This window comes from Rattus norvegicus, chromosome 8 (assembly GCF_021556685.1).
Source record: "Rattus norvegicus strain SHRSP/BbbUtx chromosome 8, alternate assembly SHRSP_T2T, whole genome shotgun sequence".
Taxonomy (NCBI): domain Eukaryota; kingdom Metazoa; phylum Chordata; class Mammalia; order Rodentia; family Muridae; genus Rattus; species Rattus norvegicus.
In genome coordinates, this window is record NC_141541.1 from 29,841,185 (window position 1) to 29,851,135 (window position 9,951).

A 9,951-nucleotide genomic window follows, 5' to 3' on the forward strand; every position below is an offset into this window, starting at 1 on the left:
CTGAATTAGGCTCACAGGAGAGAGGCATCCTGCCTGGCCTTTGCTTTGACCTGGAGCTTGCACACCACCAGGCCAGGCAGGGCCCCGGAGCTGACTCAGGGGTGAAGCCTTCCTATCTTACCCCATGTGAAGAAAGCCTCGTTGAAAGGTATGTGTTGAGTTTCAAGAGAAGTTGTTTAGGTTCTGAGCCTAAACAGTCCACTGTGAAATGTGTAAATCATGGTGGAATTCAGCTGTGGTGTTGGTTGGGCTAAGCATACCCTATCTACATAGCACAGAAGTTGATATGGACACATAAACAGGCTGTTAACTGATGTCAGGATAAGGGAACTGCAGATTTTCCATAGTGCCGCTCTGCCGCTGGAAATCAAAGCTACTCATGTAGCAAGGCGTGTGCATTTTGATTTGATATTGACGTTAGTGAAGCAGCAGTTATAACACATGTCCCCAAACATTATCAAGAGAAGAAACTACCTAGCTTTTTTTTTTTTTTTTTTTTTTTTTCGGAGCTGGGGACCGAACCCAGGGCCTTGCGCTTCCTAGGTAAGCGCTCTACCACTGAGCTAAATCCCCAGCCCCTACTACCTAGCTTTTTGTTGTTGTTGTTGTTGCTGCTGCTGCTGCTGCTGCTGCTGCTGCTGCTGCTGCTGTTGTTAAGATAAAACAAAACCCGTCATATCGAAGTTGGGCAAGGCAAACCAACAGAAGAAAAAGAGCCACACGAGAAGGCACAAGAATCAGAAACCCACTCACATGTTCTGGAGTCCCATTAAAGTGCTAAGCTGAAAGATATGATAGCTACACAGAGGACCTGGTACAGACCCCGGCAGGCCCTGAGCTCACTGCTTCAGTCTCTGTGAGCTCATACAACCTTTGCTCAGTTGATTTAGAGGGTCTGGTTCTCCTGGTGTCCTGTGTCCTCCACACCTCTGTTCTCATGCTCCTTCAGGTTCCTCTGACACTGAGTTCTCTGAGCCCCAAGGGGAGGGGTTTGGTAGAGACATCTCTTTAAAGCTATCGTGCTCTCTCTCTCTCTCTCTCTCTCTCTCTCTCTCTCTCTCTCTCTCTCTCTCTCTCTTTCGTCTCCTCTCTGTCTCTCTGACTCTGTCTCTCTCGTGTATGTCTCCTTCTCTCTTTCGTCTCCCCTCTCTCTCTCTCTCTCTCTCTCTCTCTCTCTCGTGTGTGTGTGTGTGTGTGTGTGTGTGTGTGTGTGTGTGTGTGTGTCCTGGGACATTTTGCAGGCAGGACAGATTTTAGACCAAAGGTTTTGTGGTCTGGTGGGTGTTTACATTTCTCTTTTGACAGCCTGCAAAGTACCTAAACATACCACAGTCACCAGAGATGCGGTGAAGGCTCTATGTAGTCACCAGCTCTACCTCTCCATGCTCCATGAATTGTGTGGGTGTTGTCTTCAACAGTGGGTCCTTACTGTTAATTTGTAAGCTATTGTCTTGGCAACAGCCTGGGTTCTTTGGGGATTCCCGTGGAACCCCTTTGGCCAACAATTAGATGAAACCCAACACCAATAATGGAAGCTTTCTTTGGTGGCAGGAGATGATCAGTTGGGATAACCTCCATTTTTTAGGAGACCTCACTAAATTCATATATTTTAGCAACGTTTCAGTGCACTGGGTTACCATACCGTCCTCAAACATCCCTCAGTTCTAGCTGTCTCTCCTCACATTCCTTCAACCCCTCCCCTTTCCCTTCCCCAATCCTTCTGTTTCTGTCCCGCCCCCTTGGAGGAACTTAGCCAATCAGGCCCCGCTACAATGCTGGCATATGTGCCGCTGATACTTCCTCCCTGAGACATCCTAGAATCCGTTGGCACAGCAAGAGACTGCTGATGGAGAGAGCCACTGAGGAAAAGACAGCACCACATCTGGCTACCTGAGAGCCCACGAGATCCTGGGGGTGAAGGTATCAGGTTCGTCCGGTTCCTGTAATAAACGAGTCTGCTTTTTCCACTTGTCCAACTCCCAGCCTGTGTCATTGACTGTGCACCTTCCCACCCCTGCTCCAAAGGGTCCTGGTTGGGGTTACAAGCAGCACCCCCTCACCAGCCCAAGCCCCAATCCACCTGTAAAATTTCTTCTATTTCTTCCTCCCAGGGAAATCTACATTTCCCCCCATCCTCTTCCTTTATCGCTAACCTGTCTGAGTCTACTAATAGCCACATGTAAGTCAATACATATCATTTTTATTTTTCTAGAACTGTGCTACATCAATCTGGGTTTTTGTTTTTTTTTTTTTCATTCCATCCATGTGCCTCCAAATTTCATGCCATCGGGTTTTTTTTTTAACAGCTGGGTAATGCTTTGTTGTATAAATGTACCGTACTTTCTTTATCCATTCTTCTGTTGAGGGACATTTAGATTGTTTCCAATGTCTGGCTATTTTGAATAGAATAATAATAAACATGAAAGGAACCACCTTGCTTTTTAAACAAGACAAGGTTTTTTAAATGTTACAGAGTTTTAGAAATAAAAAAAAAAACCACCGCCAGGCTCATCCCTCTACTAAGGCAACGGTGTCTTTCTAAGGAGGCCAGATTGCTCTCATTTTTATCGGTGCCTTCTGCTTCCCTGTAGCATACAGTTTCCAGACAAAGATCTCTGTCTACGGTGGACGCTGCTTCCATCCACAGCTGAAAACTCAGCCTTAAGCACCAGACCCCTTCGTTCGCTGCCTTTCGACCATCGTCGGTCTAGCTGTCCACTCTGCTCCTTTATTGACTAAAGGTGATGCAGGATTCTTTAGTGTGGACCAGAGAAGAGGTCCCCCTTTACACAGCTTCCTCTGTCAGCACAGGGAGACCACACCGTCCATTAGCTCGATACACATCTCTACAGTACGTTCAGAGACTGGTACTGCATGCTATGCCTTTCTTTGAATCCACCCAGGATCTCTAACTCTGTGAATCAGTCTCATATTAAAATCTCATCCTGACACTAATTTCTGGTGTTTTCCTTTAAAGATAAGCAAGCCCAGAGGCCTAAGACACCAGCGTTTTATAAAACTAAGCAATGCCTGACTTGCATTACCGTAAATGGGCAGATTGGTATTCACTTCCTACAAGACACAAAATGCCACAGGTTGCACAAATCTTGTTATTTCCCAGAGACGACTCCTCCTCTCACACCCAGGTGAATTATTATAGAATCCTGGAGTAAATGCCTAACCCTCTCACAACCTTCTGACAACCTGCTCCATCTTGCCATGCTGGCCCGCCATCTACCAAAGCAGAGAGTTACCCAGACAACTCTCTGGAGCTTTTCAGTCGGAGTATAATTTATGTGCCAAATCATAATATCTATCTTGAAAATATTTAAAAAGTCAATATAGTGAAAAGCTTTCCCTTGTCTCTTTCTTGAAATTCTTCTCCTGCTTAACCCAATTTTCTAAGTCACTTAGAGGCCTTTAAACAAAATGAAATCTTAATGACGGCTCTTCCATGAATAATTAATTGTTGGTGTACAATCATCTCAACAAAATCCATTCTCATTAGATTAGAAGTTCCGCCAAGATGCATGGGTGCGTTGTAGGCATTTCTACATCTTTCTTGTATCTCCCCTTCTTTCTATTTCTTGTCTGTGTTTGGGACTCGTAATTCCATCCCCCTGACAGCTTCCAAAGAGAAATAACTATAAGACCATTAAAGGCCCTGGGGAAGTGTAAGCTGCATCCCTGCTTTGAAATACAGTGGCTTAGCTGAAGACAGTAGCAATGGGGGAAAGCTTAGAACTGCTGCGGTCGGAGACCAGGATTTGTTCTTTCAGAGGGAGCAGTGTCATGTGCCTAACTCCCTTTGTACAAACTGATTTCTCCACTGATCAGATGCCTGTGTTTTCTGTCCTCTTGATGAGCAGAAAATTTGGATAGAAGGGAACACTATAACAAGAGGTTCTTGAGAATTCTTTTCAGGTGACACTGGGCAACGTTATGGTCACAGCGGGAGACACTAAAGGTCATTTCCCACTCAGGAAGCAGAGAGCTGAGACCCTCACCTGTAACAGTTGGCACCACTGTCTCCATACCTTAGTGCCTTTTCCCCATTCCTCCTTAGTCCTTACACATAAATACATTCAGGGGTTCCAACGGATTGCAGAATCTTATCTCATTAAATCTCTGCTTTAAGTTTTAAAAAGCTAATCCAGAAGAAGAAAGATTGTATATATAACCTTAAACACGTGTTTACATTTTTATCTAAATGGGTTGCATGACTTTTCCCTACAGTCATGGGAACAAGTTTCCATTCACCAAACCCAAGGCATGAGCAGCAGAGCAAATAAAGGACTCCAGTCAAGTCCAGGATGGAGAAGTAGAGTTTATTGGACGGACTTACAGGAGTATGGGTGAGGAGCTGCCTTCAGGAGCTTGGGCAGCTTCGTACCTGAAACGCCCACCCCAGCATGGATGCCGTCCAAGGAAAGCTGCATCTCTAGACATCCTCACCCACCTTTCGGTCACCTCCACTTCAAAGTGTCATCTCCACAGTATGCACTGCTTAGACCACCTTGGAGAGGCACTTCAGAATCTTGAACTGTCCGTCCTTTCTGAGTTTCCTAAGTTTCTTAGCTTCCTAAGTCTTCTGAGCTTTCCTTCTCACTCCAGGAGAAAATAATTCAATCCAGGGGAAATAGCTACACAATGAGGCATCTACGTTTTGGAGTATAACTTGAGCACTGTTGTTTTTCAGAGCAATGGTCTAAGGAACACCCGCTCTGGACTGGATGTGGCAGTGGCAAGGGCTTTTGCTTCATCGTGATCATAAGTAGTAATAGTCCTCTTACAGAATATCCTTGTATACTGTTTCCCCTCGTTTAGTCTCATTGCCGTCTCTGTGGTGGCATTGAGGTCTCTACAACGGTGACTTAAAAGGCTGCCAGGTAACTCTGAGTAGATGCGACCCAGCAGCCACTTCTCTCTCCACTTCTCTCTCTTTTTTAGATTTATTTATTCATTATATATCAGAACCCTGTCAATGTCTTCAGACACACCAGAAGAGGGCATCGGATCTCTTTACAGATGGTTGTGAGCCACCATGTGGTGGCTGGGATTTGAACTCAGGACCTCTGGAAGAGCAGCCAGTGCTCTTAACCACTGAGCCATCTCTCCAGCCCCTCTCTCCACTTCTTACCACTGACGGTACTGTTGCAGGTGAGCATGTTTCTGAGTGAACTTTTATTCATTTGTGTTCCTAGGTTCAACTATCAGAAACAAAAATCATTCTATAAAAAGAGAACCCTTTTTGACAGTTTGTGAAGGTTTCCATAGAACCATTGTGCTAACATGTGCTCCCCCACGTTCTCAGATGCACCCAGATAAAATAGGCCAACCAACCCTCAGCACCATGTACACAGGAGAGTAGACTTGTGGTTTTGTGAAATGCAGAAGTATTTGAAATGTATTAAATCCAAAGAACAATAAAATTATACTCATGTGTACATTACCCCGGTTAAGAAAAAGTGTAGCATGACTACCTCAGATGATGTACATAGTATATAGTACATACATCATTGCTATACTGGGGCAGTCACAGACAGGTCACACAATCTCCTTGACTTAAAATGCCAAGAACAAAATGTCATAATAAACCCATTCCTATGTTAAAAAAAATAATGTATAGTAATAATTTTAAAGTACATGCAAACATTGGGAGATACAGTTCACAAACTCTAATGGAGGCCTGAAACAGTATATAATACCAACCCATATAGAGCTGGATTCTGATGTTTGAAGACTGGTCCCACATGAAAGACAGAAGACAGGCAGACAGATCTGGAATTACACAGAACACAGTTTACCAGAGGATGACCAAAGCGTAGTCCTAAGTAACAACAAAACCAGTAGAATTCCCAACATGTGAATCAGAGAGATGTATTTATGGATTAGACAAAAGTAACTGTTTGATCTCTGGGATGTACCTGGCTCATGTTAAGATGATATTAAAGGGAGAGACAGCTCTGGAGAGAGGGTCTGATGGTAAAAACCTACACAGGACTCCGAGGACTTACATAAGGTTTTGTCAATTTGTGTTTTGCTGCACAACCATGTAGACAAGCAAGCTAGGACTACTTAAGGGCAGTCCTGGTAGGGATGACTCAAGAAGGCTGTGGTCATGTCGAGCTGCATCTACATGACTAATAAAAAAAAGCATTACGATATGCTGCAATGGAAGTTCTGTGGCTGTGCTTGCTCAGAGTGTCCTATTGTTCCGTTCTTGCCCTGCCTACGTGCTGATGTGTGCTGACATACCATCTCCATGATGGGTGACGTGGGAAGGGGGTCAACAGACATTGTGAGGTCCCCTTAGGCTGTTACAAAAGGGTCATTTGAACGCTACCACTGCAATGACAGCATAGAGCACAGTACGGCCTGAAACTCGTGCTTTGTTCATCGGGGGACGCTCACATTTAATATTCTCTGTGCACAGTAACCGAAACCACAGAATGCAGGATGTCTATCACAGGCCACACAGGCCTGCCTTCACCCCAGGAGTAACTCCAGGCAACTCTGAATCGCTTCTATCTTATGATTTGATCACTTTGGAGGGTTCTTTAAAAAATTTATCAAAATTAGGATGAATAAAAAACAGCACAGAGAACCTACACTGCTATAATTGCCTTTTCCACCACACCCACTTCCTTTATTGGGAAGAACTGCCACAAGCTGTTGCCTCTACCCTGAGGAGGCTGGCAGCATGGCCCTACCCTTGCACAGGACTTCCCATTGCAGGTGACCACTGTCACGGTGCCCCATTTCCCTAGGAGATAACCATCCCTGCCTCTACTGTTAGTCCTCCCTAGCTTGTCCGCACGGTTTAAAGACTATGACTGAGAAGCACATGCCTATGGAATATGAAGGAAGCATGATCACTATTACAAAGGCACGCATCGAAAGACGTAAGATGGCAGGTTGTCTAGGTGACAACTGACTTCAGGGTCCCTGAGGATTTACAAGCCTTTTTAGGCATATCACTGGGCAAGGCCACGAGTGAGCCTTGGAAACCAGAGGTTATCAACGTGGGGCATTTAACAGAACAGTAATTTGGGTAATTGACCACATGTCTATCAAAGGGAAAGAAATGCTTTGTATTTTCTTATAAATTCAGAGAAACCATCTAACAGGCCTAAGAAGCTATTTAAGATGAATCCAAATACCAAGGAGGAAGTAAGGATTTTAACGGTACATCATCGGCAAGTGATGAGAGCATGGACTACTTTTATCAGGTCGCTTCGCCTTCATGTGTGAGTATGGCACTGAGGCAGCATCTTGGAGTGGGCGGTACTCAGTGTGCAGTGGCCATCTTCTTTGTGTGCTTGTGACAGCCATCCTGGGGTCTTCCCTCACTATGCCCAGGGGCAGTCCCTTCAACTCCCCCACATAAATCTCCTAGTTCAGCCACTATGGAAATCACCGTGGCAGCTCTTCAGGAAGTTGAGAATTTCTCTACCTCAAGAACCAGCTGTAATATTCTGGGATGTCCACCCACAGGCTCTCCATCCTACCACAGAGATGCTTACTTGTTCATCCATGTTCACGTCTGCGCTATCCATAGTAGCCAAAAGTTGGAAATAGCCTAGATGCCGCGCCTGCAGCAGAGATAACCGAGCTCCGGGGCAGACATGACTCCTGAGTGGGAGCCGGTTCGAGGGTTCGCACCACACGTGGTTAAGCCCCCTGCTTGCATGCGGCGGACTCCAAGAAGATGTGCACCTGGACTTGCCCCCTGCTGCAAACTTGGCTCTGGGCTGATGGGCATCTGGGTCATGGGAAAGATCGTTGTCAGCACTTATTTCTTTATTTTTTCTTTGTTTGATTCTGAATATGATCTTGGCAAGACAGAGACTTCCTTTAATAATAGGACAGAAGGTCGTGATCTATTTTTGATCACTAATACCACAAGCTTTCCTGCTTCCTCTTTACAGCAGACAGAGCCTCTGATGACAGGGACTCCAAGGTTGCAGATTATGTCTTCTCTTATAGATAAGGAAATATAAGATTTAGCAAAGAATTATACTTATAAGGATAGTGATGCTTCTTCTATTAGGTGTTGGTAGAACTGTTGAGAAATGATTCCTTGAGCTTTGGGTCGGCTATGAATATTTTACAGAGTATAGAAACAGGTGGTGGCAACCAGGTACTTACAGGGGACCATATGTGCATTGACCAACGGATGCTCCATTACCATATACTGGAGAATATGATTTGAATTTTGATAGGTGGGTTACTAAGGATGGATATAGGGTCAGGTATTTGTCACTGCCTTGGTCAGAAAGATTGGCAAGAGCCCGTCCTCCTTGGTGTGTGCTCTCAGAAGAAGAGAAATGGGAGGTAAGGTCACAGATCATCAGATACTTTAGACAGGGATCAGGCATGCAATATTATTGCCCCAAGCCTTGGATGTACATCTATAGGACTAACAAAGATGGGATCAAAGGGTTAACTAGAGCGATAGAACTAGATGCACAGACCTGATGGCGTAAGATATGCCAGACTTGCGGTCCCCTGAAACTTCCTCCTTGATGTGACAAACGGAAAACTAGACTAGGCTGGCTGACTGTGGCTCGTCTGAAAAAAAAGCAAGCTATACCTTTTTGCAGAAAAATCAAATGTTCTTGGCCATGGTCCAAGATTGTTATGCAATGAAAATTGTGTATAAATGTCTGATGCTCTCTCAGTAAAGTTGCAACAGCTGACCACACTCTCTCTGTGTCTGTGTCTCTGTTCGCCATCCCGTCTCCGCTCCACGCGTGTCCTCAACAGGGGTCTCCCCGCGGATCCTTGGAACCTCCAAGATTGCCGACCGCGGCACCTAGATGCCCATCAGTTGATGAAAGAGTAATGGAAATGTGGTACATTTACACCGTGGAATAGTATTCAAGTGTTAATAAAAATGAAATTATGAAATTCACAGGTAAATGGATGGAGCTTAAAAAAAAAGTCTTCCTCAGTGAGGTAATGCAGACTGCAAAAGGCAAATATTGCATGTTTTATGTATGAATTTTAGCTTTAAATATGTGTGCTACAATCTCCATAGCTAGAGAGCTTAGGTGTCTAGTTAGGGGCCAGGGGAAAAAGAGGATGTCTTGAGGAAGAGGAAATAGAATATAGGGTTATAGAGAGATAAAGGGAAAACTAGAATTATGAGGATTAAGTGGGGAGGAGATGTATCTTAGTTAGGGTTTCTATTGCTACAGTGAAACACCATGACCACAAAGCAAGTTTGGGAGGAAAGGGCTTATTTGACTTACACTTGTATATCACTACTGTTCCTCATCAAAGGAAGTCAGGGCAGGAACTCAAGCAGGAACCTGAAGGCAGGGGCTGATGCAGAGACCATGGAGGAGTGCTTTTTGCTGGCTTGCTTTCCACGACTTACTCAGCCTTCTTATAGATCCTGGGACCACTAGCTCAGGGATGCAACCATTCACATTGAGCTAGGCTCTCCCCCATCAATAACTAATTAAGAAAAATGCCTTATATGCAGATCTTATGGAGGCATCTTCTCAGTTAAGCTTCCCTTCTTTCAGATAACTCTAGTGAGTATGTCAAGTTGACCTAAGACCAGCCAGCACACAGTGGGACAGCAGGGTAAAGGAAGGAATACATCAATGGATAAGTGATACTAAAGGCCTTTTGAAAATCTGTGTGAAAACTTACTACTATAGAACGTTTAAAATACATATATAAAGGTAACCTAAGTGACACCCTAAATAACAAAATAGACAATGCCCAACTAGACATTGTATGCCACCAACCAAAACCTCCAGTGCCAGGAATGGGTTATATCTTGTTGAGTCATTGGCCAAAGGTCCCATGGAACCTCCTCCTCTGTGATGGTTTGTATATGCTTGGTCCAGGGTGTGGCACTATTAGGATGTGTGACCTTGTTGAAGTAGGTGTGTCACTGTGAGTGTGGGAGTTAAGACCCTCTGTCCTATTGAA

General features: G+C 44.6%; 1 long non-coding RNA gene across 2 annotated transcripts; it reads left to right on the forward strand.

Moving 5' to 3' along the window:
* Positions 1–1,806: 1,806 nt before the first annotated feature.
* On the forward strand, positions 1,807–8,916 carry LOC108351663 (uncharacterized). 2 transcript variants are annotated; one of them, NR_190595.1, is given in 4 exon segments: positions 1,807–1,927; positions 4,951–5,160; positions 7,115–7,250; positions 7,498–8,916. It is a non-coding gene; the product is annotated as an uncharacterized LOC108351663 (long non-coding RNA).
* The last annotated feature ends 1,035 nt before the right edge of the window (positions 8,917–9,951 follow it).